Source organism: Gossypium hirsutum, chromosome D07 (genome assembly GCF_007990345.1).
Source record: "Gossypium hirsutum isolate 1008001.06 chromosome D07, Gossypium_hirsutum_v2.1, whole genome shotgun sequence".
NCBI classification, from domain to species: Eukaryota; Viridiplantae; Streptophyta; class Magnoliopsida; order Malvales; family Malvaceae; genus Gossypium; species Gossypium hirsutum.
In genome coordinates this window covers 18,275,945-18,286,757 of record NC_053443.1, presented here as the reverse complement: position 1 = coordinate 18,286,757, position 10,813 = coordinate 18,275,945, and the positions used below count along the sequence as shown (strand labels likewise).

The 10,813-nt window shown below is 31.5% G+C and overlaps 1 long non-coding RNA gene across 1 annotated transcript; it reads left to right on the top strand.

Moving 5' to 3' along the window:
• Positions 1–3,322: 3,322 nt before the first annotated feature.
• On the top strand, positions 3,323–4,842 carry LOC121219452 (uncharacterized). The gene is made up of 3 exons (XR_005916216.1): positions 3,323–3,400; positions 3,873–3,957; positions 4,592–4,842. It is a non-coding gene; the product is annotated as an uncharacterized lncRNA (long non-coding RNA).
• The last annotated feature ends 5,971 nt before the right edge of the window (positions 4,843–10,813 follow it).

The following is a 10,813-nucleotide window of genomic DNA, read 5'->3' as shown; positions in this document are numbered from 1 at the left end:
TAGCAAATGAGATTAAATAAGTCTCAAATATAAAATCCTCATCAATTATAAAAAATATTTATTTAATAAGTTTCACAAATACAATTCATCATTAAACAAACACAAAATGGACAAACAAAAAAAAAATTATAAATTAAATAATAAGATTATATCATACTATGCATATAATAATTTATTATTCAACAAATTCAAAATAAGTAATAAAAAAATTAAATTTAAATTAAAAACTATATTTTAAAAATCAATTTTTTGCACCAACTGGTACACATTCCAATTGGTATGGGCGAAATTAGTGCCGTGGTTGGTATTGGTTGAAATTTGTACCAAAATAGAACCTAGAGTTTATTATTTCAATTTATTACCGGAACAGAGTATTTTGGCAGCTAATGGGTGGTATTGAAACGAAATTGATTACCTTGGTAGTAATGCCATAAATAATACTATGAAAAGTTAAATTGTTTATTTTAAACAATATTTAAATTTGACAATATTATGATGTACAAAATATAAAATTTAAATACATTTTGAATAATTAATATAAGTTGTTTGTAAAATTTAATTTATATATATCTCATATAATAGATATTAAAATAACGCACAAGCATACCCTTTCAAATTTAAATCTAATACTATATATTCAATAAAAATCTCAAAAAAGATAATTAATTGTATGCTTGTTATATCCCTCCACTACTCGACACGTGTTAGTAGGGCAAAAGGTATTGACTCCCTCTTTGACTCCACTCGATATAATACCTTAGTTGACCACTCCCGTTATCAAGCCTAGGCGTTAGGTGGGAATACTCCTTAAGTGCAATAACTACCTTGTATTAATTGAATTAATAACAAATTAGATCACAAGAATATGTTTTTTATGCTCATGGATATCCTTTACGCATTTGACGAGATTGAATATTTATCTTACCACGTCATGCCAATGGACAAAAGAATCTTTCTTATAAATATCTTTCCAATGACGAAGAATGGATTGACTTTTGAGACCCTAAAGGTACTCTGAGCAATTACTCTCTCAAACAATTAGCCTATCCTATTGTTCCTTTTTTGGCTCTCCGCCTCTTTAGGTGAACCGGTCTCTATATAACCACCAGTCTCTCCTCTTTATTTCCTCCCTTGTTGAACTTTGTATCAACAATGTTCCATATAAATTGCATAAAAGAGAGAGCATATATTTAATATTTGTAACTTAGAGCAAATTTTACTCCAATATAATTGTATATCCAATATAATTGAACAACGTAGTGTATAATTTCACATCAAAGTTAACTTTCCAAAAATTTTTAAAAAAACTCTCAATTCCAACTTTAAAACCAATTTAAAAGTAAAAGTTGGTTCGTCGTTTAGGATTGCTTTTGTCATCGAGATGTGTTTTTGAACAACTAAAAGTAAAAATGATCTAAAATGTAAGTTATTCCATACTTAAATAAATAATGTTCCTATTCAAGGTTGTTAATTTCATTTCGGTACTATCCGTATCGGTTGGAATGCTCTTTGGTAGTAAATAAGAAGTTCCATCCTGACAAAAATTTTGATCGGTTTTAGTTGTACCAATGTGTACTAGTTTATTTTGTCCGTATTAACTGAAATATGATGTGTTGGCTGGTAAAAAGATAAATTTTAAATTACAATTACAATTTTAATTATTATTATTATTATTTTGAATTTGTTGAATAACAAATTGATATATGCATGGTTTTATTATTTAATTTATGAAATAAATATTTTTTGGTTGTTTGTTTTAAGATGGATTGTATTTGTGAAAAAGAAATGAAAGAAGTGCAACAGAACTTGAGGATGGAAAACCAGAAGAAGAAGAAATGATAAAAAAGTTTACAAGAAAAAAAATGTGAAAATTAGAGAGTCTAACTGACCAAAATTAATGTCATGTTATTATTATTATTATTATTATTACATGTCATCTTTATTTTTTTATCATTTGAAATATAAGACACTATATATAATGAATGAAAATAAATCTTTCTAATTAAATCCATCAGATACTTAAGGGATAAGGGCAAGAAATACCCCTTTACTTTAATAAAATTTTCAATGTAGTACCTATAGTTTTAATTTGTCCAATTTGACATTTGTACTTTTGTTTCGTTTATATTTTGGTACTCTAATCTAGAAGTATTAATTTTTGTTAGAAATTGACACATGGGCCATATCTAAAAAGGAGGAAGGACTTGCAAATAAAATTTTCTTTTCTTTTCTTAAGAAAATATTAAATAAAAAAGTTTCGTTTTATCCCAATAAAAAGTATTTATTTATTTACTTTTCCTTTAATTTTTTCATTATTTCTTATTCAACTTAAACAAGAAACCTTTCTCGATCTCCCCTTTTTTTTTATGATTTAAGAAAATTTGTTCAAGATTGTTAAATCTTTTTCCCCTTTTTCTTCTACAATTCTCGAAATTAAATCTAGCAAACAGAAAAAAAAGAATTAATATCACAAACAAAAACCTAACAATTTCGTCTTCAAAGAAATCTTCATCCATAGCCATCGCTTAGTCTGTTATGGAACAAAATGCTGCAATCTAGATTTCTGTTAGTTTCTTTTTTTTTTTTAAATTTTCGAGTTGGTGAAAACGCTGTGTCTCACCTTAGTTAAACGATGCGTAGAAGCAAAGTTTTAAATGAGTCGTTTTGAGTTAAATCCATTTAATGAAACGATGTGGATTAGTGGCAGCAATTATGACAGTTGCCAATCTGTTATTTGATCCATTGTTCATTTCTATTTGAGCACCAATCAGGTCTCAAGCAACACTTATGGAATGACAATCACAATTTTGTGATTTTTCTCTCATCTTCTTCCTCTAAACTTCTACTGTTCTCTTCTTCTTCTTTTTTTAAAAAATTCTCTTTTCTTATCCGTCCCTTATCAAAGGTACCAGATCTCCGCGATCTTCATGTCTAACAGCCAGGTTTAGACCCTAGTCGGACACGGTTTCAGGACCACAAATCCAAATTAGAATAATATTTTAATATTATTTTCCGTGCTTATAGTATGTGAATTGACATGTGTGAAATTTTCGTGAATTAATTTTATCGTTTGTGCGCCGATTTGTGAAAATAGACTTAATTGCAGAAAATGCAAAAGTTGTGTGCCATTTGTTAAAGTGCCGAATTGACATGGCTTTTTAAGTATGAGGTCCTTAAGATGCAATTGGACCATTGAATTAATGCATGGACAAGTATGGACATTAGTTAGTGGATTTTTAATGTTATATGCTAAGGTTAAAATAGTAATTGTTTTGTTATTATTAATTAAATAAAAACAAACATGCAAATGGCCATTATCATCTTTGTTTTTGCCGAAACACAAAAGAAAAAGAAATGTTTGAAGCTTCATTAGCTTCGACACTTGTTTAGCTAGATTAAGGTATGTTATTTGCTCGATTTTTGATAATTTTTACGTTTTTGAGATTGTTGCTTTGTATATTACCTAGCCCATGTTTTAATTTTTGGAATTGATGATGATTTTGAGAAGTGTCTTTGTTGATAATGTGGTGAAATTGTTGTTGATGATGAAAAATAAATATTTGTTGATAGATTATTAAATTTTGTTAAGTAATTTTTGATAAAAATTTAAATTAGGGATTTATTTGTGAAAATAAAAAATTGAGGGGCAAAAATATGAAATAAATGAAATATGTGGGCTTATATGAGCTATAGGAACATTCGGCCAAGCTAGGATATTGTTAAATTATGTGTATTTTGTGTTTTGTGAAATAAAGACTAAATTGTGAAAAATGTAAAATGTTAGGGGCTAAATGCAAATTTCCCATTTATGTGTTTTTGGAATAAATTTGTATGAAATGTGTTATTAAATAGCCGAATTTGAATTTATATAGATCAAGAACAAAAGAAAACGAAATTAGATCGGGGAATGTCGAAAGTGGTCGAGTAGTCGATTCCATCCGCTTGTCTTCATCCGAGGTAAGTTCGTAAGTGAATAAATGATGTTAAATTGAATGCATTTTTTTATACACTGTCGAATTAAATTCAGCACAATTAATTAGTTACGAGCTTAATTCGATTGAATTACGACATTCGAAAGCCCTTACGAATCATAGGATTCCGATATGTGATTTCGTGTAAGACCACGTCTGGGACGATGGCATCGATTTGAGATTTACGTGTAAGACCATGTCTAGGACATTGGCATCATATATGATTATGTGTAAGACCCTGTCTGGGACAGTGGCATCGTTATTTGATTACATGTAAGACCACGTTTGGGACGTTGGCATTGTACGAGCTTTTTGAGCTATCCGAGTATCCTTTTGATCCCGAATGGTCCAACGAAAAATGTTACAAAACTGAATGTGAGTTTGAATTAAACGATTCAGGTATATTTGAGTTATAGAAAGTTTGGAAGTAAAGGTAAGTATTGTAGTATAACATGATAATGTGAATTAATCGCTTAAATATGTTTATATTTATGTGTGTTCAAGATTGAGAGTTTTTGGTCTACTTGTATAAATTATATATGTTCTTTGTTAAACTATTTGCTTATGACTTACTAAACTATTTAAGCTTACTGTGTGTTCATTCGTTCGCTGTTTTATAGATTTTTGGAAGCTAGTTACGAGCTTGGGGATCGTTAAGGAAATCCGTCACACTATTGAACGTTATTTTGGTATTTTTTTTAGAAGCTTGAATTTTGAACTTATGGCATGTATAGGCTAGTATTTGTTTTGGTTGGTCTTGAAATTTGTATATGTTTAGCCATGCGAAAATGACTTGATCTTAAAGCTAATGATCAATGTTTAAGTAAATTTGGTCATGGTATATGTGTGTGGTAACTTTGATATATGGATGTGTTTTGGTTATGGATTGTTAATGATGCTAAAGATAGTGATATTCGGTCATGTGTTAGCTTAAATCGCAAATATAGATGATGGTTTTAATCTAATTTATGGTTCGACAATGGTAATTTATTCATGTAGTTAATTGTTTAGTTATATGTTGGTGTTGAAAATTGGTTGTATTCGTTATGTGGGAACTATGCTATACTTGGATAGTTGACAATTTGAATTGGTATGATTGCATTAGTAAAATGGATAGAAATGTTGAATAAAGTGTATATGTATATTCGGCTAAAATATTAAACTCATATTATTGAGTATGTGATATGGTTATGTTATGTATTGAAGTCATATTGGATGTCCGAATATGCAGATAAGTGATTACTTATGTGTGTATGTTAAGCATGCGAATTAGGTGTATTTTTGGTGTTATATGTGTTTAAAATGGTTTAAATTAATATGTTCACATACGCATAAACTTGTCTCAAGAGAATAAGTATATTTGGTCTTGAAATAATGCTTGTTTAAAAAAGTATATGCAAAGTGATATGTTTAGTATGGGTGTTTGGAAATGATTCAATTAATGTATGTTTATATGTATAAACTTGTAATGAGAAAATATGTATGTTTTGGTCTTATAAATTGATGTATAATTGTCTTGTAAATAGGTCTAGAGTTAGTAATATTGCACATGCAAAATCGGTTAAAGTTAGGCAAAATTGAATGTGTATCTATATACGCATATATGTGTCTTGGATGCTAATGTTTGGATTGTTGACTATTATTAATTAAATGAGTTGTGCATGATTTGAGTATATTTTTATATGGAAATTGTTAATTGAGTAGAGGAAAGAATAAATGGCATGGTGTGCACATGATTTTGCTTGAATGATTCAATTTAATATAGTTATATGCGCATGAGTATTTTCTTATATTTGATATTCAGCTTATGAAATGTATGTTTTGAAATTTTATAAGCTTAAAAAGTAAGTTTTAATATACGAACGTTAAGCGTATAGTAGATTAAGCTTCGAAATTTAAGTAGGGTTAGTGAATTAAAATGATTGCTTTACAGAGCATGAAATGAAATGAATACATGTTTTGAGCCGTGTTCTGTTCTGTAATGCCTCTCAACCCTAAACTGGTGACGGATACGGGTTAGGAGTGTTACATCATGGCCAACAAAGGGGTTACCATACGTTAAATGAAGGAAATGAGCCAACTGCAATTGGATTTTTCACAGCTTGATGCCCGTTTCAAGGAGATGCATATCGAATTGAAAGGGGAGATTCATTCAAAGTTACAATCCATATTGGGTCAATACTTGGGACAACCTTCTCTAGTATTGACTCTTGGTTTACCTCAAGACAAAGGTAAAGGGATTTTGGGGGGACAACCCCTTGGTTTCCTTCCTAATAAAGCTTTTATGGTGTCCCCTATGTCAAAAGTTGAGCATTTTGGCACATCTTCTAGAACTAGTAACCTGGAGGAAATGGGGAGAAATTTTAAGATGGATTGCCCTCGATTTAGTGGAATGGATTTCGGGAGTTGGTGGTAAAGCTTGAGCAAATTTTTGAAGCTGAGATAGTTCTTGACCATGCCAAGGTTCGTGTGGTGATGTTGCATCTTGAGGGAAAAGTCATAGATTAACATCACTTTTTCTCCTAGAGGCAGGGTGGTCTTCATTAGTTGACATGGGATATTTATGCAAGGGGCCTCCAAGAAAATTTTGGATCTGGGGTATTTTTGGATCCAATGGTTGAGTTGGTGTCTCTCAAACAATAGGGGACTATTGAGCAATATCATGATATATTTGTAAGTCTCCTCAACCAGCTGCAGTTACCTGAGTGCTATGCTTTAAGCATATTCATTAGTAATCTAAAAGGAGAAATAGGCCAGTACTTGAGATTATTCAAGCTACAAACCTTGGTGGAAGGCTACCAAAAAGCTAGATAAGTAGAGGTTATTATGTCCAAATCTCACAAAAAGACTCATCTGTTAGGAAGTGGTAGTGTAACCCCCTAACCCATATCTTTGCCGGATTAAGGTTACGAAGCATTACCGTGCAAATGAAACATTAAACATACATTTCATGCATAATTGAAAACATATTAAAATACATTCATTCCTTTACATCTCATCCCTTAATCGAGCCCTCGAGGCCCTAGAAACACCTTAGAAACAATTCGGGACCAAATTAGAAACATTTGGAAAGTTTAAGAAAAAGTTAGAAAAATTTGACTACAAGGGTCACATGGCTGTGTGCCTCACATGGCTGAGACACACGCTTGTGTCTCAGGCTGTGTAACAATCAAAATAGGGACACACGGTCGTGTCCCAGCCCATGTCTTCACCCATGTAACTCTCTGAGTAGGGTTACACGACCGTGTCACATGCCTGTATACTAGGTCGTGTAACTTTCGAAATAGCCCCACATGCCTGTATACTAGGTCGTGTAACTTTCGAAATAGCCCCACATGCCTGTGTGCTAGGCCGTGTGTTAGGCCATGTAACTGCCTGACTTGCATACAATAAAACCTACAAGGGACACACGGCCGTGTCGCTAGGCCGTGTGCCACATACGGCTAAGTCACACACTCGTGTGGACATAAATTTGCCCAAAATCAAGCCATTTCCAACACCAAAATATGCATACATATATGGGCCTTTTGTGCACATAATCAATGCACTAAAACCCTATCAAAACACACACAAAATAACCAATTCAAGAGTCCTAAATCCATCTAACCAATATGTCATACAAGGCACCTCAGTTGCAAACATCCAAACTTACCTAAACATACATACTTTACCACTTTTCATTCATCAACTATTAGTTTCAAAACTTACCAACTATTCCACTTTTTTTCCATTACCATTCCATCACAAAATCATGCCATTTAAGCCATTGAAAAACACAACAACATAACCACATTAACGAAAACTAGTAAGGCATCAAATGTACAAAACCAAACAACTTATACATACCAAATCAACATTTAAACATTCAACTAAACATCATTATAAGTCCACCTGTACATGCCATTATAACCTTGATCAAAACATCAAAAACTACCGAAGTTTATGCTGGATAGTGTGATAGATCTCTAACGAGCTTCCAAACCGATTGAACTTTTGATAATCTGTAAAGTAAAGGAAAATAACTACGTAAGCAATGAATGCTTAGTAAGCTCGTATAAAATTTAAAATAATATTTCATTTCAATAATGAACTTTATAGGATAAATATAAACCTATACTAATGTCATAAGATTTATAAAACTATATAACCATCAACTCACAAATGAGTAAGTCTGTCAACATCACATATATTTTTCGTTCATAACATAATAGGATTTTATAAGTCTTATTACACAATCATCAACCTTTTCATAAGATTATGAACCATTTTATTTACTTACTTTCCATTCCATTCCAAATGCGTAGCATAAGCTTAAACAACATTACCAATTCATGAGTTAGTGTATTTATTCATGATATAGGTAAATTCATCCATAGCAATAGTAGATTTCTCTTATATAAGTAGATCATTTAACTCATCAATCCTTTTATATCATCATATTACATCTCAATTATGAACTTACCGTTTCATTCCCTTTTATTACTCGCTTCATTTGCATAGTACAAAGTATAAGCATAACATCAACCATAATCACAAGCTTGGCACAAGCCTAAACTTCATCATCAATGCACAAGTTAGTGCATTTATACATAACTCTTTTGGGATCAACCATACGATAAGCCGTTTCATGAGAAAATATATCATTTGATTCATACAACCATTTAGAAACTTACCATTTCAATCCCTTTCCTTGCCCGTTGAACCAACTAGAATATCATCGGATACTTGGGAAAGATCACACGAAGTGTGCTTAAACATATAACTGTAACATTTCCTTTACATCGTTGCTTACACGAGCTGTGAAATGGGTCTGCTCACATGAGTTGTGGATCAGAATGTAAGCTACACGAAGCTGCTCATACAACCTGTAGAGTATCCGCAACAAATGTAGGACCTCGACCATCGGTAGGACATTCAAGACCAGCACCCAAAACATGAAATCCCTAATGACATGCCATTTATATCCTACGAATTCCTAAGGTTCAACCGGAACTCATTAACCGTCAATTTTTCAAACATTGATACATTTATATATACATTGATCCATTTTCATTAAGAGTAACATAGCATGAAATTCAATTTAAATAACAATAACACAGTAAAATTTCATACAAACTTACTTGGCTAAATTGCAACAATGACTAAATACAAGGGCTATTTGGTAATTTTCTTTTCTCCTCGATTTTTTACTCATTTTTGATCTAAATTAATAATTTCATTCAATTCATTAATTCAGACAGCAAAACCAATTCATTTTATGCAATTAAGTCATTTTTGATATTTTACAAAATTTCCTCCAACATTTTACTTTTATTCAATTTAATCCTTGAGCCTAAAACATGCAATTAACCATTTTTACTCCATTTCAAGCTTAGCCAATTTATTGGAACCTTACTATAGCCCATATTTGCTGTTATTACACATTAAATCCTTGTACTTTTACTATTTTCCCATTTTAGTCCTTAAACATTAAAATTAACAAAAATCACTTTACAAAATAATCTTATCTAGCAAGTTTATCCATGGTAAAATTCTAAACATTTAAAAATTTATTAAATTGGCCCCCGGGTTAGCTAGATTAAGCTAATACAATAACAAAAACATAAAAATCATTAAAAACGGGGTAAAAACACCATACCATGCATGAAAATTCGCCAAGGCCAAAAGCTTCCTTCCTATTTCCACTGTGTTTCGGTTGTGTTTGAGAAAAACCAAAAAGTGATAGCATTTAGGCCTTTTGTTTCTTTTAATTTCATTTAATTATAAAATTACAAATTTGTCCTTTAAAAAATCAACCAAATTTCAAGCTTTTAATTACCCAAAACCGTCCACCAACAATTCAATTGGTATAATTGCCAACTAAGTCTAACAATTCACCTTTTCATAGCTATTAGACACCTTTAATTACTAGAATTCAACTTTTGCATCTTTTACAATTTAGTCTTTTTCAATTAATTAACTAGTTAAACATTAAAATTTCTTAATGAAACTTTAATGCGATCTTAATAACACTCTATAAATATTTAATAAAATACTTACGGCTCGGTTTATAGAAATGAGGTCCCGATACATTATTTTCTAAAATCACTTGACTTTAAGGTCATACCACTTGAACCTAATTGTTCTCTCAAATAACATAAATTACCAATTCAAATTTTATTTTAATACCATATTTGAATCGTAATAATATTCACGAACTCGCTCATTGGATTTGTGTTCCTGAAACCACTATTTTCTACACCACTAAAAAACGGGTTGTTACAAGTAGTTACTCTAAACCTTCCTTTCTAATCCTAAAGATCACAACCTTACTGAGTTTCCAATAGATGCAAGGAAAACTTCCCCAACCATTATGGGGTATAGAACTCTCGCCAAGTCATTGTCCCAAATTGAATTGAAAGAAATAAGGAAAAAGAGACTGTGTTTTTGGTGTGCTTCTAAGCACACACCAAGTCATAAATGTATCAAATCCCAATTATATCACTTTTTGGTGGAGAATTCATTGGAGTCAAAAGTGGATACTAAGGCTCAACCAATAGAGGTCTTCTAGGACTACCTTGAGCAGTTAGAACGGGTAGATCCAGAAACTAAACCATCTTTACCAGTCTTGTCTATACATACTCTTAAGGGATTTTAGGGGCACAACACTATGCGTTTGGCTGCTCGAATTAATCAACAGGAGGTTATCATATTGGTTGATTCAGGAAGCACTCACAATTTTATTGACCATAAGTTGACCAAGAGGTTATATTTACTAGTAGAACCGTTTTTCCAGTTGAAGGTAATGATTACCAATGAAGGTAGTATGGCTACTTAAGGAGTGTGCAAGTTAGTGTTATGGG